General features: G+C 34.8%; 1 protein-coding gene across 2 annotated transcripts in view; it reads right to left on the bottom strand.

The window, feature by feature from the left end:
• Epha3 (EPH receptor A3) overlaps positions 1–26,288 on the bottom strand; it is a 294,989-nt gene that overhangs the window by 119,681 nt on the left and 149,020 nt on the right. The window lies entirely within an intron of this gene.

A 26,288-nucleotide genomic window follows, 5' to 3' on the forward strand; every position in this document is an offset into this window, starting at 1 on the left:
TTTATCTCTAAGATGTTTTAGAGTTCTGACTTTTCAGGCTCATATAAATCACTTAACATTTATCACTGTGTATATAGTGATTATAATAGGCCTTCATAGAATCAGTGGGAAGGTTGTAAATTGCTTTTATGGCATTTACTACTTCTCTTTATCTCTTTCTTTGCACATCTCTTTACCCACGTGCATTTTCCAATAACATACTTGTCCCTTGACAAGATGGGGCATTAAACACAGCCAAATCTAAACTCCTCCCATGCTCCAAATCTACCTAGGATACATCCATGATAACATTTAGCAGTCTTCTCCTTCGTAACAGCTGGTGATGCTTGTGAACTATACTTGCTGATTTTCTTTTTCTTTTTTTCTTATTTATTTATTATTTATTTTTTTTTTATTTCCTAAACTGATCCATGGACTTGCTGGTTTTCTTACCACTAATAAAAGACATGGTAACTCAAATGAAAGGTAAATTTTATAGAATTCTCTTAAACTTTCAGTCTGATTTTCTGTGACTATGTTTGTTATCTTGCTACAATATTTTCTCAGTAATCACAGGAGAAATTCTATATTTTCGAATTGTTTTAGCATTGTGATCTTATAATACTTACTCAATCTGTCTGAGTTTAATTTCATGTGGAATAATGAACACTAAAATATCTAAGTAAGAAACAGGGACACACCCCTATAATCTCAGTAATGCAGAAACTGATGGAGAAAGATAAAGAATTATGGGCCAAGTTTGGTTACATACAAAATCTCTGTTAGAAAGAATAAAAGAAAGAAATGGGAGACGGGAGGGAAGGAATAAAGGAAGGCAGCTTAAATGGCAGTTTTGAGTGTGGGAATATTTGGGAATGAAGTTTCTGGCACTATGGAGGTGCTCACCTAAGGAAAACATTTCTGTACCCAATTATATTAAACATCCAATACCCTACAATTTTTACATCTTTAATGGCATTGCTTTAACATTGTTGAAATCTAAGAATTTCCATCAAATGAAAAAAGCACAATCAAAGCAAAAACTGAAGCAGATTTTTAAAAATATGTTTCTCAATTTAAACTTGAGGGGAAAGGGGGAAATATTTTGTTGTTGATCTCTATTAAGTAAAAGAAGAAAGGATACCTAAAGCTGTTATAGGGTGGGATTATATACAGATGTTGTCAAAATGTGTTAGTGAAATATCACATCTGACAACAAATTGATGTGAACTGAGGCCTTGCTGAGTAGATGTCACCAATCTGGTGGCCTGTTGTTCCTGACACCGCAGTACAGGATCAAAGCGTCATTCATGGTGATAAAGTTGGCAACAGGGATGGGAAATAAAGCCAGAGAGACTGATGAAGTGTGAACATCCCCACCTGGTGCCATTGAAATGGCACATGCAACTCCTAATTCAGGAATATTGTTCCCTTCCTGTACTTGCTTTGGAAACAGTGCTGACAATTGCCAGGATTTCCCAAGGCAAACTTACCAGTTTGTGTGATGCCTTTCTAAAAATGCCTCCTGAATTCATATTATATGCTAACGAAAGATATTCCAATTGGGCATGTAATATGACCTATGCACGTTTGCTTGGCAAACAACGTGCTCCGATAGTTCCCTGCTGTGCAACTCAGAGGACACATCTATCTTTAGAGAGGTTCATGATATCTCTACCCCAGATTTGTGTCAACTAGAAAATGAAGTTTTGAAATGAGAATAAACCTTTTACCACAAACTGTGCTCCATATATCACAATTAGGCTACTGGCATCCAACATTTAAAGGTTGGCTTTTTTCCATAAGGTTGCCAGTGGGGCCAATTCTGCATGAGGTCTAAATAAAGCCAACTTTACTGATCAGAGCTGTGGCTAAGCTTAGATCGTATGAGGGCAAGAATTTTATTTCTCTTCACAGGTTTCAAAAGGTAGTGACATCTTTTGACCTCAGGGAAGATTCTCTGAAAATGAGATTAAAAGTCCTTGCTAAAACAGATCAATTTGAATAGGTTTCTGCAAGCCAGTATTATTCAAATAACAAAAGATCTTTTATTAATTCATAAAAGGCCACTGAGGGTTAAGTCAGAGCTGAATTCTGAACTTTAGGTCTCATTCCAAATGTCTCAGTATCCGTATATAATACAATTGATCTACAAAAAAAGCATGCCCCTTAACTATTATTATATCCAAGTCTTTTTTTTTTAATCAGAAAATGTAGTACAAGAGCAGGATCTTAAAAAAAACACACACACACAGAAAGACAGACAGACAGACAGACAGAAGGAGAGAGAGAAGACAGACAGATGTGTGTGCGCACATGCACGCGCGCGTGTGTGCGCGTGCACACACACACACACACAACACAATAGCCATCCGGGAATAATTTGCTGGGTGTTCTGAGATGATGTAATGAAGCAACAGGTATTTTTCTTACTAATTTATAAGATTTTAGTCAGGCTTTATGGTCCATTTAAAAGCACTCTGTTTATATTTTGCAAGCTGCCTTCAAGGTGCCAGATAGCTGAATGCTTCTTATGTTACTGATGAGGTCAGCGTTGAGTACCATGCTGAGAACAGCAGGACTGAGCCCAAGCTTGGGAAATGAGGTGGCCTTCTAGTGTATGTCTTCATTTGTGTTCTTTAATGTTTCTCTCCAGAGCTTTTTTCTGCAACCAGTGTGATCTGGGTCTTATATGAACACATTTGATACATATTATCTACATACTGCTGTCTTCTACAATAAATTGTTTGAACAAATTATTAAATTCATCTCAGAATAATCATAAATCAAATAAAAATTATTTGTATACCTAATTGCCATTATAAAGGAAAACATAATGTAATAGGGATGATAAATTAACATTTTAAAATTATTTATTTTTATTTTTGTTTAGTGTGCATCCTGGGGGCATTGATCATGCCAAATTATGTATTTGGAGGTCAAAGTAACTTCTAAGAGTCATATTTTTCTTCTAGTCTGTTGACCGACCCTAAAAGCAAAATTCTGATGTACAGTTTTGCAGGAACACCTTTACTTGATGAGATAGCTCACAGACACATGAAAGAATTTAAAACTTGAAAAGCAATTTTATATACAGACAAAAAATAACTAGACTATGTGCTGAAAATTTAATGGTTAGCAACTAAAACTGAAAAATATAATTTTACTATATACTTTTGGGAAGAGAATGATCTCTTAGTGTGTATTTGTTAGATGTAAAAATTTAAGAGGGTATATTTCCCAAATAACTGAATGAGGAAAAATGTGTTGAAAATGTTTTCAAAAATGGGGAGCATTAATATATATCTAGTGAACTGATGACACTATATTAAAGTAAAAATGAACTCAGTTACAAATTGTTAATAACAGACTATGTTTAAAATTTTCACAAGAGCAACTCACTTTGCAAAATTATTTGTAACTTTCATTATAAATATGATTGTTTCTTTTATTTTACCCATGAATGCTTTAAACAGCAGAAAATGATATTTGGAAACCAAAATGGCTTTCTGAAGTTATAAAAGTCTCATAAAACTTATTCCTTTCTCTCTAAACTTACTAATAGGCCTTTTCCTCCTCAAATTAATTCAAAGTTATGAGTGATTAAAATGAGTTTGAAATAATGTATTATGCTTTATGACAATGTATAAAGGTACTATAAGACTAAAGTGAATCTATATGTTTGAAAATTTCACACATTTTCTCAGTACCTACTTCAACTGAATAGAAAATGACACCAATTTTAAGTTGTAGTATTGCCAAGGTTCACTGAGGTCACTGTATAATCCACTATAACACACACGCACACTCACGAGGGATAATTTTCAAGACAATAGAGGAATTGGAATGTTAGACTAAATTATTTCTGAGATGAATTATCAGTATAAGAAGAAACAGAAAGGGACTGAAGAGAAGGCCCAGCTGTTCAGAGCACTGGTTGCTCTTCTAGAAGTGTTGGATTCCCAGAACACTCTTGGTGACTCAGAGCTCTTTGTAACTCCAGTTTCAATATTAGTGACCCTCATGTTATTCAATGGGACCTGAACTCATGTCTTGCACAGAAACATACACAAACACACTCATACACACTAATATGCCCCCCCCCACACACTGGTGTTATTAATGTAGATCTATAACTCCATGGAAGCATTCACAGGAGTGGAACACAAACCCTCAACCCTAACCCTAATTCAGTAAGCATACATGAAATGTTAATGAGATAAGCAACACAAACATCTGATAAATTTTCCACTGGATTAAAAAAAATCAAGGTCTAACAACTTATAAGAAATGTATTTTAATTAAATTGCAGCAATTTATTTTTTCAGTAGTATAGTGAAAGAAGATGAAAGAAAGTATCTGCAAATTATAGAAAAAGAACAAAAAATTAATATGAAACAAGGCACAGAAATATTGTGATAGATAAAAGGTATAATAAAAGATCAATATAATTGAAAGAAAAACTCTTAGGAATCTATTTGAATCCAATAGTATAGATGAAAGAATCAATTTAATCAGATTTTAAATTTTAATGACAAAATTAGAAAGGAATTTTTAAAGTTGATTTTATTCAGCGCCTTTTAGTGATTTAATGAATTGTAACATAGTTCAAAACAGAACACCAGTGTTTCATAAATTTGAATGAACTCTGATGATTCAAGTTATCTCTCAAAAACATCTTTCTTACTTCACAAATTTAATTTTGATCATAATTTGTGAGACTTATAAATGAAAACTAATGAAAGATAGAAATCATAATCATTGGAATCAATATGGGCAATAATTTTTATTTCAATACATGTGTTCTACATACTGATTTTCTATTGTAAAGAATCACCACAATATGTAACTAAGAAGCTGAAAGAATGGACTGCCAAGGTGTATTTGTACTGAGTTAATCTTAGGATGCTGATGTACCTGGGAAGTGACAGGTTCTTTTCAATACCTCCTTCTTGTTGATTTCAACTGATTCTTAATTTTCTCTAAGATTGTTGTTTTCTCTCTATTCCCATAAAACTTTGTTTAGTTAAACCACGCCCAATTTTCAATATTCTTGGCTAAGGTGCATCAAAACGTTTCTCTCACATAGGATGGAAAATATTCCAATTTACACCACCAGTTATGAAGTGTTACAAATTCAGATCCCAGTGCCAAGGAAGCATACACCGAGGTTAAAGAGCCCCGTGGAAGTATTAATGATACAGACACTTAATAAACAATCCAAGAGTTGGCATTTGCTGAAGAAAGACAATCTATAGTCACTAAAGCAAAATAATAAACACTAATTTTAAGAGACAGTTGATGGCTCAGATTCCGAACCCATTAAATCCACAGGGTCTGAAGGAGAAAAATGTTATACTTGAACACATCTGAAAATTCAAAAAATGTATTGGATCGATTACGATTATAATTTGCTTCTTTCCAGTCTTAGGAAATTATAAACATGGAAACAGAATACAAACCTTTTAAACTTGCCACCATTATGCAAATTGCTGCCTCAACTTTGTTACACTTGAGTCACTTTACTTGACAACATCTTAGATTGTTGGTGAAAACATGCTTCTCAAGTATAAGGAGAAAGAAAAGGTGAAGTTCATTTCTCTGAAATGCCAGCACTCCTTTGTCAAGTTTGTCAGTTAGGAGAAGAAAGAAAAATATGTGTTGAAGGGAATAATTTAGTTTTATATTTATGCCTTTTGAAATTCATAGTCTGTAATGTCTATTACTGAATTTTAACTTTAGATTGTGTGTGTGTGCAGGGGAGAAACTAGCACTAACCAGGAGTAGGACACGAAGTCTCAAGCTTGCAGGAACTAAAATTAATCTCCATCTTGAGGGATGGAGAGATGGCTCAGAGGTTAAGAGCACTGGCTGTTCTTCCAAAGGACACAGGTTCAATTCCCACCACCCACACAGTAGTTCACAACCGTCTGTAATCCAATTATATGGTATCCAGCTCCATTACATGTACATACCTGCAGGCAAAACTCTTATGTACATAAATGATAATAAATATTTCTTTTTTTCTTTTTTTATTGTTTATTTATTTATTTATTAAAGATTTCTGTCTCCTCCCCACCACTGCCTCCCATTTCCATCCCCCTCCCCCGATCAAGTCCCCCTCCCTCATCAGCTCAAAGAGCAATCAGGGTTCCCTGACCTGTGGGAAGTCCAAGGACCACCCACCTCCATCCAGGTCTAGTAAGGTGAGCATCCAAACTGCCTAGGCTCCCACAAAGCCAGTACGTGCAGTAGGATCAAAAACCCATTGCCATTTCTCCTGAATATTAACCTTCATCAGGCGATGAAAGGAGACAGAGACAGAGACCCACATTGGAGCACCAGACTGAAATCTCAAGGTCCAAATCAGGAGCAGAAGGAGAGAGAGCACGAGCAAGATAATAAATATTTCATTGAACTTCCCCCTTCTTCCAAATACACATTAGGTCATTGCCACCTAGAGTTTTAGGCACTATCATGGTGATGTCTCTTGTATTAGTTAAATTCCAGCAGTGCATAGGAAACTTAAAGATGGACCTTTCTTCCTTCTCTTTCCATAGCAAATCTCTGAAGCATTTTTCATTTTCAACTCCCAAAAATCAATACGAGAAATCTTCTACTTTAGTTTCACTTTATTATTCCTATTTATTCTCTATTTCCTGATAGTTCAAATGAAACCATCTGAATCAATTCAAGAGTAGTCTTTGAGTTGTTAAATCCAAAGTCTTTCCTTCATCAAGCTACTTCATGAAAAGTCCTAAGTTATTAAAACATTAAATGTCCTATTCTGTAATCTTTGAAAGACATGAATGTCTATCTAAAATATATCTCTATATATCTAGAAAATCTAACTAACATGACTACAAGCTTTACTATACCTTAATCAAGATCAAGAAATACATATACATATAACAAAATTGACCTTAAAATCCATACCAATGCAAATTATTCATACCTATAGCATTTGACACTCCCACATCACTTCCCCTTTTTCTGTTTAAACAAAAAAAAGGAAGGCTTTAACCTTAACATAGCAAAATTACATATAACAAAACAGTTATCAAGTAAAAATTACAATAATCTTTATCATAACTAAGGAAAACTATAACTATAACTAACTATTTTTAACTCCATCAAAGATTCCAGAAAGATACAATACTACATAAGCAAACAAGAAAAAAGCAACATATGCATGTTATACAGCATTTGGTCATTTTCTGCTCATCTTAAGAACCCTCAAAAGTCTGCCTGTTGGCTCAGTTCTCCTCTGTTTTACTGTACAGCTTCTGGGATGTTTCTCAGAAACTTCCTTTGGGAAATTTCACCTTGAAATGCTGTCATTAGGAAGAAATGACTGAACACATTTAAAGTTAGTCTGAGAAAGTATTGAATGTTTCCCAGACTCACAGCATTTTATTCTAAAACATTTACATATGTATCTAGTATTAACTTGAATAATCAACACATCTACTGCATACAAGATTATTGAATTTCATTCAAATTATTATTTTCAGTGGCCTTTATATTAAAGTTTCTGGTAACTCACAAATTGCAATCCAATGTCACCAAGGCTACACAGTGATATTGTGTAGCCCAGGGTGGCTTTGAACTCATAGAGATCCATCTGTCTCTGTCTCTCAAGTCATGAGAATAAAGGTGTGTGACACCACTGCCTGGCCTCTAGTGGCTAAGTTTTATCTTTTGGTCTTCAGAAAAGGTTTATTTTTAAAACATAAATTATCACTGATAAGAAGGTCTATAACCTGGGTCTCTAGGATTCTTGTATGCTTCCCCAGATCCAGCTTAGGCATAATCACCTGAATTTTTCAACCTGATGTTCAGTCCTCATGCCTTGTAGTCTTAGTTGGTATCAGTGACTCTTTTAAACCTTTTTTGCACACTTTTACAAAGAAGCAAATATATAGTATACATGCCACAATCACAAGTTGCATAGTTGAAATGAAAATACTTGAATATGAAAATGAATGAATTAGATGATCTAGCTAACTAATACACTTACAAAGATTGCACTATTTAAAGTCAACTTTCAATTGCAGTAACTACCATAAAATATTATATCCCATTATGTCCAATTAAATTTTAAATAAATTTATGTGACCAAGATTATCATACTAAAGAAAATTTTGGAAAGATATGACTGAAATTTAATCCAAACGACATAAGGCTAATCAGCCACACACTAGGAAAGTTAGGAGTGTGGCTCTTCACAAATTTTTGAGTAGTTAAACTCACAAGCAGCTTCATATTAAGTGATCTATTAATCTTAGCAGCTGAATAATTAAAAACTTTACAAGTTATCAGGGATAGAGATTAAGAACACTGACAACTGTAGTAGGAGCTGCTGGCCTCTTCCCACAGCCTGGCTTCTGTTGAGGGAGCTGCGGGTTGCATTCCACCACCCAGCTCCCGCCACCGGCTAGCTTTACCCGAAATAACAACATACAACTGTATTGATTTAAACACTGCTCGGCCCACTAGCTCTAGCCTCTTATGAGCTAATTCTCATTATTTTGGCTAACCCATTTTTAGTAATCTATGTAGCACCAGTCTTACCGGGAAAGATTCAGCATGTCTGACCTGGCGGCTTGCTTCATTGTGTCTGCCCGGGAGAGGGGAACATGGCCTCTGTCTGAGGCATCTTACTTCACTTCCTTTTCCTCCCAGCATTCTGTTCTGTTTACTCCTCCCACCTATGTTTTAACCTATGAGGGCCAAGCAGTTTCTTTATTTTTTAACCAATGACCTTCCTCCATCATACAACTCATTCAGAGATCCTGGCTTTGATTTCTAGCATCCTCATGGTTGTTCATAGTCATCCATAACACCAGGTACAGCACATCTGGTGCCTTTTCTGGCTTCTGTGGGCACAAGATATTCACACAATCCACAAACATCATGCGTACAAGACATACATAAATGCAAAATACAAATAGGTAAATCTTTTAAAATCTTTACAAGTTAGTATATTTGTAAACAAACTAAAACATAATTTTAAACTTAAGTAAAAGGAATTGGGAGAAAGGTATCCTGCATGAGTACATTAAAAAAAACCACAAATGTCTTTATTTTGTTTCCAAGCACAAACCCCAATTCCAAGTATGGGAAACCTCCTCATGAGTTGTTGGTCAGAGAGGTCTTAGAGACCTCCAAAACAATACATGATCTTGCTATCCCTCTTGGTTATTCATCAGATATCTATGATAAATCTTATTGCTGAGTATACTATACACCTTGGTTAAGTGGTACACAAATATCAAATTGAATAAGCTGAAGCTGATCTGAAGGATCCTATCTGTCTGCTAACTATCATAGTAATGGATGTTGCTACATAGTTTTCTAGGGGAGAAAAGCTAGTAACAGTCTTAGATAGTTGTAGGCCCTAAGAACTATGAGATCAAACTACTAAGGATGGTTTCATATTTAGTTTTGGGTACCAAAACTGCATGTCCTTTAGACATCTAATTCTTTCAGCATTGATCAGAACATCTTCCTTTTCTAGTGAAAATCAACAAATGCAGAGACTTACAAATTCACAAGACGCTAAGAAAAAGCAATAATTGAACTGTCATACCTAACAAAGATGTCTATACAACGTTGTCAAGGTTAAGAGATAATTGAAGAAGAGAGGGTGGAAAGAATGCAAGATCTGGAAAGATAAAATGCATTGCAAAATATCATCTTCTAGGAAATACACATCTATGCCAATTACAGTCTCTCAACAGTCGTGTGTACCAGGTCTGCATAAGAATGGGCCTGTCAACAGTAAAGTATGAATGGAGGATTAATACAGAACATGGAAGATAAAGAACATGCTCCTTTCTGCTTCTTTTTTCTGGGTAGATTTAGAGAAAGAAGAACCCACTTTTTCAATTGTGTACCCACAGCTAACACCAAGTCCAATGGACAGTACTAATCCAATGGCCATACAGATAACCCTGATTAAACTAAATATGTCAAAGAACAAACCAAAAGTTATGGATCTGGGAAAGAGACATGTAGAGAGAAGGGCAGATAAATAGTTGTGGGAAGAAGATTAGAAGGTGTTAAGAGAACACAGAATACAACATACAATACATATATAGCACATTCTAACACAGAGTACAACATATGTATGCGTGTGCGTGCATGTGTGTGTGTATGTGTAATATGAACAACTTCTCTCTGGTTAACTTTCATAGTGATGAAAAGCATCAAGTAACTTTCCGGGAGAGAAAACAGCACTAGTGATCTTGCTTAGATATGTACCCTAAGCATTTCATATATATGTATGTGTGTATACACATATATGAAATTTTCATATTTTTAAATGTATGTGTACATTAAGAGTAAATTGTATGTAGGTTTTTACACAAAATTTGTGTTCAATCTAAATTCTATATGTATGTATGAATTCTATATTTATGTATTTTGACTGAGAAAAGCCATAAGAGCTGAGGTATGTACTTGTCTGATTTTTTTTTTGTAATGTCAGTGCTTACAAAATTACATCTAACAAAAAGCATGTGAAAATATAAGTGGAGCAAAAACAGTGAGGAAGAGGGTTAAAGGGGGAGACAGGAGAACAAAAGACAGTAATAGGAAAGAGCAAAATATATGATTTTATGTAATTCAGAATCTAAATTTAACCATGTGCATGTGTGTATAAAAGAGAGAGAGAGAGATGGAGAGATAGAGAGACAGAGAGATTAACAGATTAGACCAGAAATGAAAAGGAAAGTATTGTAGAAAGAATAGAATCATCAGAGTTGAGAACATATAGGGAAAAGATCACTATGATAAGCAAAATGATGTACCTATATAAACATTACGATGAAAATAAATACAACTTTTAGTAAAAAGACTTTCCATTTCTCAGTTTTCATGCAATTAGGCATTCCTATTTTCAAATTAAGAATTCTTACATTGTGTTAGCATGCTTTAATGCCAAATTGTTCTTCGTTGAAATTTTGATTCAATTATGAAATTTCTAGTTATGAAATTTGTACAAAAAACAGACCAACAACTCAATGTGTATTTTCAATTCTGAGACTTTCTTCTTCATTCTCACCATGAGAAACTCTGAAAGTTCTTAATCTACAGAGGATTATATCCAATTCAAAAAGCCTAACTTCATAGTTGGCAAGTGTCCATTTGACAAATAGTGGAAGACACAGCCGTCAGGCTAGCCAAAACCACAGTAGTGTTCTGATCAAATAGATCCAAACCCACAAGGCTTTCTGAATATTATTTACAGTTTTCTGTGAATGCATGGCTAGACTGAGCTTAGGCAAGTCAGCCAGGAAAAATCAGAGTGTCTGCTAATATATCAAACCTGAATTTTATATCATTTGTTTTACTGCCATTGCATAGCTTATGTCTTTGTTTCCCAAAGGTCTTACCCAAAATTTAATGATAATTTGTCATTCCAAGCTTTAGCAAGTTTGCTAAGTTCTTTGGGGGATACATTTTTAAGATGTGTAATATGGTAAACTTTAATTTTCTGAGAGTCATTACTAACATGAAGTCTACTCTAACCATAAAAACTGTTTATGGTGTCATGGAGCGATGCTCTATTTTGCTCTTTAGTGATGATTTTAATAGTTAATGATCTTGTCGTATTGTGACTTCAATTCTCTTTATAAGTTAAGTGACTAAGAAAAATTCAATATAGTATAAATATTAAGGAAATGGATAATAAATTTAGACACTGAACTTGGATTTGTGGCATTATTAATTATACAATCTACACCTGCAGAAAATCACATTTTCTCTCAGAGCCTCAAGTTTGTCATCTGTAAAATAGGATTAACATGCTAATACCCCCATCCCTGGTTGTAGATAGCAATCAGCATTAAATGTAGGGTCTAGAAAATATCAGGGACTCAAACCCTAACATTGATGCTGATGACAACAGGGTTTTTTACTCATGGTATGCTACTGAAGATGATGTTAAACACACAGAATAACAGTTTAACCTTTTATGTTCAACTCTTTCATAAAGTAACACTTTCTCTTTAAAAATCATTTCCATTCTATATAATATTTAGCCTGATATTTCATTGTTATTTTTTATAGAAAAGTATCCAAGTAGGGTTTTTGCTTCAATATTATTCTCTGAGGTAAGAAGTAATGTCAAGTAATCTCGTTAACATACCAGTGAAGAGACTGGATTTAAATTCAAGGAAAGAGGTTTACATGCTTACAATGAAAATGGAGACAAATGCTTTCGTCACAATGGTATAGTGGAATATATTCTAACAAATATACAGTACATATGTATGTATACCTATACATTATATGTGTGTGTTATATTATATATAATATATATGCAATATGAAATATATTTTAAGAAACAAGAATCTGTACAGATTGGTAGAATTACTTCATTTCAGGGATGAAGAAAATATTAGGATATCTTCCAGAGGACTGAGAAAATCCATTCAAGTTACCTTATAAGGAAATAGTAACAGAGAACTTTTATTTATGTTTTTTTAAATAGTAATCAAAGTCTCTCTTTTACTGTCCATGAGAGATGCAGAAAAAATATTAATTCTTGTACTTTTGGACTTCAAAATAACGTGTATTAATAGAATAAAAGTAGTATCGCACCTTATTGAAAGCTCCTAAGAAAAAATGGTATGATTTTTGTTGTAGCACAATATTTATATTGGCCACTTAATTTTCATGAAATTAGAATAATTTTAAAGTGCTGTACTTAGCACGCATGTTACATAGTCCAAAAGAAGACAGAAATATTTATTAAAAATGGGAAGCCAGACATGATAGGAAGAACTGAGAAAATAAGTAAATTCTGCATAAAAATGGTAATTATGCTGACTGGATATAGAAGAAATCTTTAAGAAAGATATAATTGCTGACTAACTAATCATAATGAGATGAATTGAATAAAATCGCTTTGTGAACAGAATCTTAAATAGAAAAAGAATTGGAAAAAAATCCATGCAATGAATAATATTTTAGCGTATGACTTGAGAAGATCAACATGAAAGTCAGATGTCCAGTAATGTAATGATGTTGCTGGAAACACTCAGTAATAAGTTCAATAAATAAATGGCAACAATTGTATTGCATGACCCACTGAAGTTGCATAGGATTCATTAGCAAAAGGATCAAAGAATACTCATTGTAGGAGTTCTTGTGGCAGAATTCAGTGGACAGCAGACAAGGAAAGGAGAGAGAAAGTAGTAGATACATTGTAGATACAATAAGTAGATATTTTATATTACAGTTGATACAATACAAATTAACATAGTGAAGTTAAAACCTACAGCCAGGATAGAAGTTATTGAACAAAGGCCCCATGGGAGATAAATTTTGTGGTTAAAGATTGTCAATGATATGAGACAATCTCTAAGAACAATTTACATAGTTACATAACAAAAATATCCTTTAGGAATTGAAATATTTCTCCAATATACCCTTTAAATGTGTGATTAATTATCCCTGAACTGTTTATGAATAAGGGGCTTATAGTTATAAACTCAGATATATGAAATTATGAAAAATATATGAAAATTTGCCATAATTTAACAAAGTAGTATTTTCTTTCCATTAGCCATTTTGTTCTCCTTTCTTTCTTACCCTCACACATCTTCTCTTTCTTTTCTCTACTTTTGTCAAATATCATGGTATGTATCTCAAAAATCATCCTTTTGGGTAACAAAAATATATATATTTACAGATATTTCTGCCTGGAAGAGATCTGAAGAGAAAATTGAACAGTGACAGAAAAGACTAGTTCCAGCACTCTCAAAAGGGAAAACAATCTGTAGCACAAATGACCTCAATAAAAATGGTCTAAAAAATCCACAAAATACTTTTCAAAAAAGCAAGAACAAAAAATCCGGTCAAATGAAGCCGCACATAATGCTGTAGTAAACAGCTGTTGCAGTTAGACTACAGGAACACAGCTACGAAATATGAAGAACAAAAGAGTTGAGAGAACTGCTGTAAAGACAGGCTTGGGAAGAGTGTTAGTGATGAAGAAGCATATTTTGGTTCTATCTCTGACTCCAGGTTCTGAAAATCAACATACTTCATGAATGAATATTTGTTTCAGTGTCTTTAAAATTGTGGAGGGAAGACCATTAGAAAAATAAGCAGTCACGGTATACATGTGGAATGAATACCAGATGGTGTTGGGCACCCACATGCAGTATCTTTCACCACTTCGCTCCTGACTGTAATTCTCTAATCATTTCCACCTATTCAGTTTTTGCTTTGCAGCTTTTCATGAGTTAGGATCATGTCAAACTTCTCAAACAACATTAAGAGGAAGGGTTTTTGCACTGTGCACAAAAAGCTACATGTTACGATCCTGTTTGCTCCTTTAGATTAACAGGAATTAAAACCATAAAACAAGACAGCTATCAAACGGATAAAAAGTCATCACTACAGGTAATGAAATATTGTGTAAAAAACCCTATAGACACATACAAGAATTTAATTTAAAATTACATTACAGTATAGCGTGTTTGACTATATATGGAATCAACGAAAGCTTCCAATTATATGTGGTGCAACTTTTGTTTCAGTTTGCTGTCTCTGTTGTTTCATTAAAAGTTTTACACACTCTATTATAGCTTATAAACAATTGTGTCAAATATTCTAAATTATGTTTCAGTGCTAATATGTTCTTTTGTATATATAATCTCATTCGTGTTCATTTTAGAAGGAAATATCATTTCAACACGAACTATGGTAGGTTTTAAGGTTTAGATTTATTGTTTTAATTATATATGTATTTGTGTTTGTTCATTTACAGGTCAGAACAGTGCCATCTGAGGCCAGAGATGTAGACTGTCTGCAGCTGGAGTTACAGTTGTGATTTACTCAGTTTTTATTTGGGAACCAAACTTTGGACTTCTCCAAGACAAGGACATGCTCTTAACTGCTGAACCCTCTTTCCAGGAACAAGTATGTAGTATCTTTGCTTCACTAAGTTTACACCTTCCCACTTATATAACTAGGCTTATCTTTGAACTCAGATAATTCAAATCATTCTGTGAGTATGTTTGCTGGGGGTGTATGAAACATCCAGCCACATAAAAGATGCAAAGATTTGCGTGTGTAAATGGAAGCTTCATATAACTTGTTTTCAGTTAATATGAAACATTTTTTTTCACTAAAAGGTAAACTTAACAATTATCCATTTCTACATGGTCCAAGGTAAGCTTAACAAATCCCTTCCGTTTTATGGATAGGTATAAAATGGATGTGAATTTACATCATCAGATTTTTCTGTTAAAATCCCTTTATCATATAAACTTCTGAAGCTACTGTGGCAGTTAGAAGTGGAAGCTGAAGCTTGAGGACCCTGTACCTTATCATGCATTGTAGCCAGAAGCAGATGTTTAAAAATTATTTTTTGGTTACCATGAGAAACATTTTATGATTACATTTCCTGTGGTGCTTTGAGTTCGTGACTCATTTCAACAAAAAACTAAAACAAAAGCTGTATGTGACGTTTTATTTGGTGGTTTCTGCTGTATTTATTTGCACTTGTCCATTGATTTTGAAGTGGTATCTTCTTGGAAACATAAGCCACAGATCAATAATCAACCCCTTATGGACAGAAGTGACAGAGAAGAGTGAGCTAGGATCTCTGGAAGGTATGGCTTCATGATAGGAGAGATAGGTTGTGCATTTTACTTGGTATGTTTCATTCTTAAGAAACTGGCTTCACTGTACAGAATTATTCAAGTAAATAATGGATAATATTGGCTCAGTTTATTTTACTACAGAAGAGTTAAATATTGTGATCAATAATGAACTCTGAAGTGAGACAGTGAAGGGCGAAAACTGGTTGGAAATCTTATTACTCGATTTATATTGGACAGCTGTCAGACAATGGGCACAATTGTTGAAAGTATTGTGTCATCTAAAAATAGAATTGCTTAAGATGGTGCCAGGGACATAGTAATTTACTACCAAGTAACTTACACTTCTCTTTTGTTTTCTTTGTCTCTCTGCCTCTCCTGTGTGTGTAGCATTGTCTTATTTGAATTTGGCCTAGGTGTGAAACCTTGATAGGAAGATGAAACTTTCTTTGCTTGAGTCTTCAATATTAACTCATAGCTCTCCTTGGATAAGTTGTCATTACACTAATCTCATTTATTTCCTTGTCAATTCTTCCTTGAGATTTTTATTTGAAATGGCTTTATATTTAAAATAAAGTGGCTTACATTCACATGACAACATTCCAAAATGCTAATGTTTATTGTTTTCTGTGTATGAAAATTTAAACTTAAAATTTCTGAAATTTGTGATTAAAATATTTCTTTGAACATATTATACTTTGCAATTTTCTTACAAGAATTTATCATTTTACAAAATCTCTCTTTACAAGAAAGGATTTGCGGAAATGACAAGACTGCACCGAAGAAACTCATTTCAGCTACTAAAAGTAATTTCTCAACAGTGCCATGTTCAGTATGCAGTTGTTGCTAGCACATAACCCTCAGTAAATTCTTCTATCAATCTCTCATAGCTAGTATATATTTTCAAATATGTTAAAAAATTGATTTATTGACAAATATATGGTTTCTTTCTATATTGTAGATACTTCCCATATTTATATATATATATATATATATATATATATATATATATATATATATATATATATATATATACAGTTCATATAATTTTCTTTCTTTAACAAAAGGGCAAGCAACCAAAACAGAGCTCAGGAAATTGCCTGCATACATAGGTTAGAAGCAAAAGAAAGATTGTACATAGAAACATTCCATCAGCATAAGATGTCTCTTTGTATTCCATCAGAGTATTATTCAACACATGCATACGAAAAATTCCTAAGACCACAGGGGAAAAAATGTCCTGATTATTAGAAGTATCAGGTTTGGAGTTGTGGGTTTTTTTTTTATAAGGTATTAAAATAAAATCTTGCTATTTTCCCTGCCTTGGGACCCTTTTTCTCCTGTTGAGTGTCCCTGTTCAGCCTTAGTGTGATGTTTTTTTTCTTATTGTATCTTGTGTGGTCATGTTTGTCTGTTGTCTCTTGGAGGTCTGCTCTTTTCTGAAGGGAGGTGAAGGAGGAGTGGATCTGGTGGAGAAGGGAAGTAGAAGAGGAGATGAGAGGAATGAAGGAAGGTAACTGTGGTTAGGATGTATTGTATGAGAGAAGAATGAATTTTCAATTAAAAAAGTAAAGCTTGGGGAGGACCTTGGACTTCCCACAGGGCAGGGAACCCTGACTGCTTTTGGACTGGAGAGGGAGGGAAAAGGGGGATGGGGGAGCGGGAAGAAAATGGGAGGAAGGGAGGAGATGGAAATTTTTAATTAAATTTTTAAAAAAAAGTAAAGCTTGGTTTCACTAACTAAATTATAAAATCTCAGGAATCATGGGGCACTCAGCACACAGCGGTGCCTCTCCTAAATGGAGAACTAACCAGATCTGAAATGAATATACTGTGCATTTCCAATGTAGCAAATCTAAAGACCAAAGCTAGCAAGGGCAAAGCTGTTCTTGATAACTAGACTATGTCCCACTGAAAAGCTAAATAATTGGAATTCCTATTCAACATTCTAAAACTATAATCTACAATAATAAGCTTCAAATAAAAATTAACATGCTAACAAAGAGTATACTTTTGACAGCAGAAGAAAATCAATAGAAGTCAATTCAGAACTTCTGTAGATATTAGAGGTAGTTCATAGAATGAGAAAAATTCAACATGGGTTCAGGTATTTGAAGAATTCTCCTCACTTGGTGGCACTCTTTGGGCACGGATTAGGAGGAATGCCTTCCTGGACAAAGCTTCTGTCACCTGTGTCACTGCTTGCAGGTTTTGACAGTTTCTAGCCACAAAGATTTGTCAGTATTCTCTCTGCTTGTGTCTTTGGTTGAAAATGAGAACTCTTGGATTTCTGCTTCTGCCTCTTGGTGTGATTACAGCCTCCTCTTTGTAAAGTCAAAGTTAATTAATTTTCTTTTCCATTAGTTCTTTTTGAGTCATTGTGTTTTATTATAGCAACAGAAAAATAGCAAATACAGAAGGTATATAGGTATGAATTGTATACCATAAATCAGTATAACTTCATCCTAAATTCTCTGTTAGAATATAAATGCAAATGATGCAAGAAAGATCAAAAACATGAGAAAATTAAAAGCTACTACAACTGATCTGAAAATATATTAAAATAAATTGCTAGTGGGATGAATGCAATGATGAAAAATATTCATGAACTTGAACACAAAGGAATAAAAGTTTCCCAATATAAAAATAATAAAGAAAAATAATTATAAAATGTAGAGAATGAGTGTCAAGACTACATAAACTTATGCAATGTAATATAGTCATTCCAGTTTTCAACTGTGGAAGGTAACATTGAACAAATATGTTTTAAGAAAAGTATAAAGTTAATTTAATGAGGAAAGGACAATCAACCAAAAAAAGATTCTCAAACAATTATGCAATAATAAAAAATTAAGACGTATAGAGTACACAATATTTAACAAAGTTAATACAGTGAGACATAAATTTAATGTGCTTATGCAGAGGATACACATAAATGATAGAAATGGGAGAAGGGACTTTGACAGCCTCCAGGCTAATGCAGTGATTCTCAACCCATGGGTTTGTGAGCCTTCAGGTATCAAATGACCCTTTCACACACACCAAAATTAATCAGACTCAAAGTCTATACCTCTTAACGAACTTTTGTGCAGTTAGAATTGACATTCGACACGGAAGCTGTGAAGCTTCACGTTGAGTTTCACACTTTCAGGAAATACACTGACTATTTCGTGACAAATCCCATTTCAGATGAACGAACCAAATAGACGATCGAGAAAATGAGCTGAGGTTTGGGAGGAGCTTGTAGGATTATATATATGAGATAACGTTTATTTAAAAAAAAGAAGTATCCAGCTCATAGCACATAGGTAGAATAAAACCGCTCTGGTGATCACTGCATGATTTTTATGTAGTATAGAGTTCTCTCATCTAAAGACTGACTGGTATCAAAAATCAGTGGCACCCAAACTGGAGGGAAATCAGATGCAAATAGGAGACAAATAGTATGAAGCATCAAGTCAGAACTAGTACCAAAGGCTTTTTGAAAAAGTCACATGGAAATCTACTACTATAGACACTTCCTAAAATACACACACATACACACACACACACACACACACACACACACGTATATCTATCCGTATACATACATACAAGGAGTATATATACATAAAGAATATATACATATATATTCTTTATATATATATATATATATATACATATATATATATATCACATGCGAAGAGTTCTAATTGAGTTACCCTATGACAGGCAATCGCTAGCTATAAGCTAGCAAATAAAAACCTATGACAGGAATGGGTTTCTCCATTTGGAGTTGTTTCTCACAGACCCCAAACATCACAGGCTATTGCCATTGCTCTTGTTCAACCTCCAGAACCTGAAAATAATCTTGCTGTACACTACAGGGCAGGCCCCATGCCCAGGAGTATTTGGCTCACGAAAACCAGACTCAGTGGTTTAAAAACAAGCAAGAACATAAAGTTTAGTGGGTAGGGAGGTTGGGGGTATCTGGGAGGAGTAAAGGAGGGGATGAATATGATAAAACACACATTTGATGATCTTCTAAAATAATTAATAAAAACATTAATTTAAAAATGAAAAAAAAATGACCCTTTCATAGGGTTCACCTAAGACCAACAAGAAACAGATATTTAAAGTAAGATTCATAAAAGTAGGAAAATTACAGATAGGAAGTAGCAATGGAAATAATGTCATGGTTGGGGTCACTACAGCAGGAGTTGTATTAAAGAGTTGCAGCATTTGGAAGGTTAAAAACCATGGTTCTATTGTAAACCCTAGACCCGGCCAGTTCTCATGGGAAGACCTCAGTTTGCTTAAAAAACAGACAGATGTCAATTGTGGGAGCTATCCTGTCAAAAAGGAGTTAGGTATGAGGTAAGGAATAAGAATAAAGATGTGCCTTTGTAGCTGAATCTCCTGATAGACAGAATGTGCCCTGTTCATTGAGCATCCTTGAGGTATCAATATGTTGTTATTTTTATTTAAAAAATGAGCCAGGCAGAAATAAATATGTCAATTGACTAGGATAGAAAGGACGATCTTAGTCCAATAGTTACGCTTACATGATCATTGACAAAGGCATGAACACCATCCCTTGGCAAAATAATAATAATAACAATAACAACAACAATAATAATAATTCTGTAGGACCTGAACATCAACATGCAAACTAATGAAAGTAGGCTCTTATCTGACACACTGTGCAAAACTCCATTACAAATATATTGTGTCTGAAACATAAGACCTGAGACCCTGAAACTACTAAAGGATAAAGGACTTAAGAGGCTTCAATTTAAAGGCACACATAGCGACTTTCTGTTTAGGATTTCTGTGGTCAGGTAGTGAGGTCAACAACTGACAAATGGAATCTCATAAAATTAAAAATCTATGCAGCAAAGACAACTCTAGAGTAAAGAGATAACCTATGGAATAAAAGAAAGATGTTTCCACTGTACATGAGACAGAGTTAGTAATTAAAATGCATAAACAATTAAAAAATTAAACATGAAGAAAATAAACAACCCAAATTAAAAACTGAGCTAAGAAACTGAAGGAAACTTCTCAAACAAGAGAAACAGATGGCTGGCAAACACTTTTAAAATTTTTTCAATGTATTCCACTGTTAGGGAAAAGTGTTTTAAAATCACATCCTGATCATGAATAGGCATGATCAGGAAAATAATAACAAGTCAAGCTGGTGTGGATGTGGGAAAACAGAGCTATAAACTGTTACAGGAAACAAATAAGGTCAGCCTCTTGGAAATCTGTCTGGAGGTTTCTCAAAAGGCTAGAAATAGGACTCCCATAGGTCCTAACTCTATCACTTCTGTGCTACACCCAAAGAACTTCATATCCCACCATAGATATTTCTGATCATCTATGGTTACTCTTTCTCTGTTCTCAATAGCTCAGAATTGGGATAAACATAGATATTCATAAACTAATGAATGCACAGTAAATGTCATGTGTTGATCAATATATATATTGCTACACACCCGCAAAGAAAAAGTGAAATATTCTGGTTAAGGGATAAGATTGGGAATGTGTGTGTGTGTGTGTGTGTGTGTGTGTGTGTGTGTGTATACATATATATGTGGAGAGAGAGGGAGGGAGAGAGAGTGAAGTCACTAAGGCTTAGAAAGATAGACATTTCCTTTATCTCTTATATGGGTTTCCTACTATTTATTCTTTTCTTTCATATATTTGATTTAGACTGCAAGTAGAACCCAGATAAATAGAAATAGATGTTTGGGGGAGGATCTTATTTGCCTTTAAAAAATTTTTATTGAGCTTTACGTTTTTCTCTGCTCTGCTCCCTGCCTCTTCCACGTCTTCAACCTCCCCCAAAAGTGCCCATGCTCCCAATTTACCCAGGAGATCTTGTCTTTTTCTACTTCCCATATAGGTTAGATCCATGTATGTCTCTCTTTGGGTTCTTGTTGTTGTCTAGAGGATCGTATTTCTTAATGAAGATGAAAGTGAAAGCAGAGTGGGGAAGACATTGGATATGGAATTGGAGGTTCAAATATGGAGAGGCGTGGTGGATGGGAAAACTCAGAGTGGGGAAAGGCTGAACCCAAATGAGGGGTGTGTGAAAAGCTATATAAAACATGTGATCTTGCAACCAAAGTAAAAAGTGTAATTACAATGCAAGCCTGAGCCAAACCAAATCCTAGCATGAAACAGGGAGTTGGGCATGACATCCTTCACATAGCCAAAGAGGTTTTTGGCAATGGTACACTGTTGGGAGACGAGACAGTTTTTACTCTGAGTGTAGGTTCTGGAATGTCTACCACTCTCTGGTGTAAGACCACATGTTTGATGATATTTGGACAGTTCAAATGGATCTTGATTTTTTTTAAAAATGCAAGGCTGGGTGGGTAGGAATGTGGTGGTACATCTGAGAAAAGTTGGGGAAATTAATGTAATCAAAATAAATGGCCCCAAACTCTGACGTTAGAGGAGATGATAGAACACAGGTGACATTAAAGGACAGTGTGTATGTGTGTGGGAAGTAATCAGGTGAAAAGTTTAAGTGAGGATTGGGAAAAGGGCATAAGGGAGAGCAGGACAGGCAAGGTGTGTGTTTCACCAAACTAAGGCTATATAAAGAAGCAACATGACAGTCTGCTATTTTCTAAGTGAATTGGAAAGGCAGGAAGGATTTGTGTCCTGTAGCTCCTTCCCACACCTGTGCACTACGGAATGGTTGGTCCACCCTCAAAGAGCTAAGCCCCATCACAGTATAAAAGTTTCGGGGGGGGTGGCTTTCTAGAGGATCATCAGATGAAATACCATTAAAAAAGAGATCTCTTTTTTCGTAGTTTGGGAAATAAAATAAGTCATCCTGCCCCACCAATAAGCCAGTCACCTCATATTCATTCATAAAGTGTCCTTAAAGTCTTTGCATGATACATTGAGGTCCCGTCCTATTTTTTCTATGCTTTGTTTGCCGAAGAAAAATTTAACCAAGCTTAAACTGTGTTTCTTTACTGTAGTCTTTCATTCAAGAATTAGCCAGTAAGGACTAGATATAATGGGCCAAGCAGTGTTTAAAAGAATATAGTGTCCGTGTAATTATTTCGGGGCATAAGCTAGCAGGCGGCCGGGGTGCTGGGGATGCAGCCCCGCCACTCCTACTACTACAACTGGGCATATTGTAGAGTGTTAAGAGGGAACCATAAAAAGCTGTAGTCTTCAGAAACCATGTATCTAGAAGGATTTTTCACATATTGTGAGATGGAGCTAACAGATAACCTCAGAATGCAGGACATTTCAGGTAATACATAAAGACACATTTTCTGTTTGTGCTAAAACTTCAGTAAATTTATCATTAGATGTACTTTATAATCTTTTCAGTAGCATGATGTTTTAGTTTTATTTGCTACTTATAGACATTTTTGGAAAGAATTAGTGCTTCTGAATTTTCTGATAACTGTAAAAATAATTAGTCATACTAATCTCTGAGAATGAAAAGTCTCCTTGGGTACCAGAGCACAGTAATTTATTAATTACATGCTAATTTACTTGGTAGACAATTTGCAGATCAAGGCATTATTGCTACTATACAGAAAATCTTTCTTTAAGCAGTAGACTAAGGACCATAGATTATCACAAGTGTGTTCACGAAGCAGATATTTTCATTTTGCCTGCTTGCCTGGCACGTGTCCCATAAGCCAGATCCAGCATTAGCCACACTAGATGGAAGTCCCAGTCTTGTGTCAGTATCATAAAGTAGAGCAAATGATCCTCACACATAATCCCATGCAACACCACACTTCAAGGTCTGCAGATGGCAATGCAGTAATAGCTCTTCACTTTTAAGTACCCTCAATTCGCCATAAGTTCTCGTATGTCTGTCCTCTGCTACTGATTTTATTACTCAAAATTCCTGTAAATAACTTTTATCTCTGGCCGTATTTTATGGGAAGCTGGTCAAAATCAAATATTAATTTACAAAACAGTTACAAATTTTGTGTATCTCATCTGGACAGAATTTGGAGATTATTCCTATACCCGACAAGTCTTCAAATTTTATGTAATATATAACTTATTTATTAAAGTCTTTGTGATATGCCCTGAAAATGAAAACATGTGCAGTGGAGCATCAGCGTTTAGCTCAGTAAGTGAAGTGTGTCTCTAGAAAGTATGAATTCCAGAATACAATTCCCAGCACTGGGTAGACTGGTTTCAGTGCTACCATAAATGCAACACTGGTCCGTGAGACTGGAAGTTCAGAAAATCTGGTTGTCCTGAATTATATGGTAAGGTCGGGGTCAGACTGGGATGCAAGAACCCTGCCTAAAACCAAAATCAATAAAGAAATAAAAAAAGAGAAAGGAGAGAAAGAAAACATATATATATATATATATATATATATATATATATATATTGAATTATCCTTCATAATTATTTATTAAGTTTTTCAGGAGAAATTTTATAATCAATACACCTGATAAATTAAGGGAGGAACACTGGGAACCATAGAAATCAACACCATAATACCTAAGTGACATAATAGTGGGAATGATATTTAATATTTCAGTAAAAGTCATTTTTGGTTGGTAGTGTATTCAGAATAAGTGCACTCTCTAGCTGAATTGAAACGCTGTCTTCATTTACTTATTAATAAAGTTGCAGTGATGATGTCTGAATTGTTTCAACTACAAGGGCTATTTACAGCCAAGGGCACTTGGAAGAGAAAATCTTTTGGGGGATAACTTTTCTTTAAGCTTTTGCCTATCCCATTTATCCAACATTAGCAGAGCAAATAATTTCATCTTTTAAAACAAAAGCACTGGGCATGAGGGTCTAAGATAATGGATTGCGGGATTCTTGCTTGAAGTCATGTTTTTGAAAACTTTGTAGTACAGGTTTACTCTGACTCAAACATAGGATTCTGTTTTCTTTAAGTTGTGTGAAAAAGAAAAATATCAGTGGCGTTAGTATTGGGTTTTAATTGGCATTTTCGCACTTCCTTTATAATAAGTTACTGTTTCATGGTTGTGTTTGAGTGCATCTCGGTGGCCACTGTTCTATTTGACATACGCTGCATGTTGGAAAACGTTTTCCTGAGCATGAAGCTCTGTTTTTTGTTTGTTTGGGGGTTTTTTTTTGTTTGTTTGTTTTTTGTTTTTTTTTTGTTTTTTGTTTTTTTGAGACAGGGTTTCTCTGTGGTTTTGGAGCCTGGAACTATCTCTTGTAGACCAGGCTGGCCTCGAACTCACAGAGATCCACCTGCCTCTGCCTTCCCAGTGCTGGGATTAAAGGCGTGCGCCACCACCGCCCGGTTGCATGAAGCTCTTTTAAGTTCATTATTACTATTCTATTTCTTCCAAGCCGAAAGAGGGAAGAGTACATTCAAACACATTTAGCAGAAACTCAGGGACAGAATGGATTAAAATACTTAATGTTTTTCACTGGGATAGGGTCATGAATGAAGATACGCTTTGCTGAGCGATATTTCTGTAAGAAAACTTCAGAGGGAAAGCGCCTAGTTAGACTGGGAGAAATGACACTATATAGCCCAGAGAAAGAACTTTTGGAAGAAAACAGAATTATCTGACGTGGAACTCAAGTCAGCTTCATAGATGGATTGTATCGTTTGACATCATCACACAGGCGCCGAGTCAGGACGAGAGGAAAACTCAAGGTCAGCTGTGTCACGTAATCCTCAGGCTAAATTCCCTTTGATGCTTCCAAACTCGAAACCAATATTTTATCCAAAATAACTTCCCTCACAAGAAATGCCATTCAAAGAAATGTAAGGCAAGAGTCTGTTTTCTGTTAGTCAAACACGAGTGGAAACAGGTATGACAGAGGATAAACAAGGGCTGAGTTCACCTTTGTGTTGTTACCACACACGAATGTGTGAGGGCCTCTGCTTCCCCACTCCCTATTGCTGCTCTGCAAATCTCAAGTGCACAATCGCACCTATTTAACCTTTTAAGTTATTCTCTGTCATTGAGAGATGTTTTGAAATTAGTCTTTTTTAAAGTTTTTAACATGAAGTCCTACATATTGAAAACTTATAATTAAAAAAAAAATTGACTAAAGGGGCTCTCCTGAGCACACCAGCTAGACTGACTAACCCAATTCTTTATTTATGAGTTCAATTGTAAACTGTAAGCTGTAAGTTGCAAATAAAGTAGTGTCAGATTGAGAAAGATATAGCTGACATCAACCTCTAACCACTATGTTCAAGCATGTGTGTGTACACCCACATCCACACGTATGCCTTCACACATGAAAACATATGCACACATGCTGCACAAATGCAAAACAAACAAACATGCAAACACAATTCAAGTATCTGAAGGTTTTAAAGCAAGACCTGAAATTCTGACGCTGCTAGAGGGAAAAAAATGGAAAAACTATTTCAAGGGAGTGATTGCTGAAAGGGACTCAACTCTAGCCCCTCAGGAAATAATGGAGAGAATTGACAGTTTGCATTAGATGAAATTAAAATGCTTCTTTACAGCAAATGAAATCATTATCTGAGCTAAGAGAAAATTTACACAATGTAAGAAAACTGTGCTAACTACATATCTGTGATGTAAAATTAATAATGAAATATACAAGAACTCAAAACATTAAATACAAAGAAACCAAGCAATCAAATTGATACATGGGCCATAAAATATACAGACAATTCACAAAAGATGAAATACAAATGGCCTGTTGGGAAAGTGCAAAGTTAAAACTGCT

The sequence above is a fragment of the Microtus pennsylvanicus genome, chromosome 1, assembly GCF_037038515.1.
Source record: "Microtus pennsylvanicus isolate mMicPen1 chromosome 1, mMicPen1.hap1, whole genome shotgun sequence".
NCBI classification, from domain to species: domain Eukaryota; kingdom Metazoa; phylum Chordata; class Mammalia; order Rodentia; family Cricetidae; genus Microtus; species Microtus pennsylvanicus.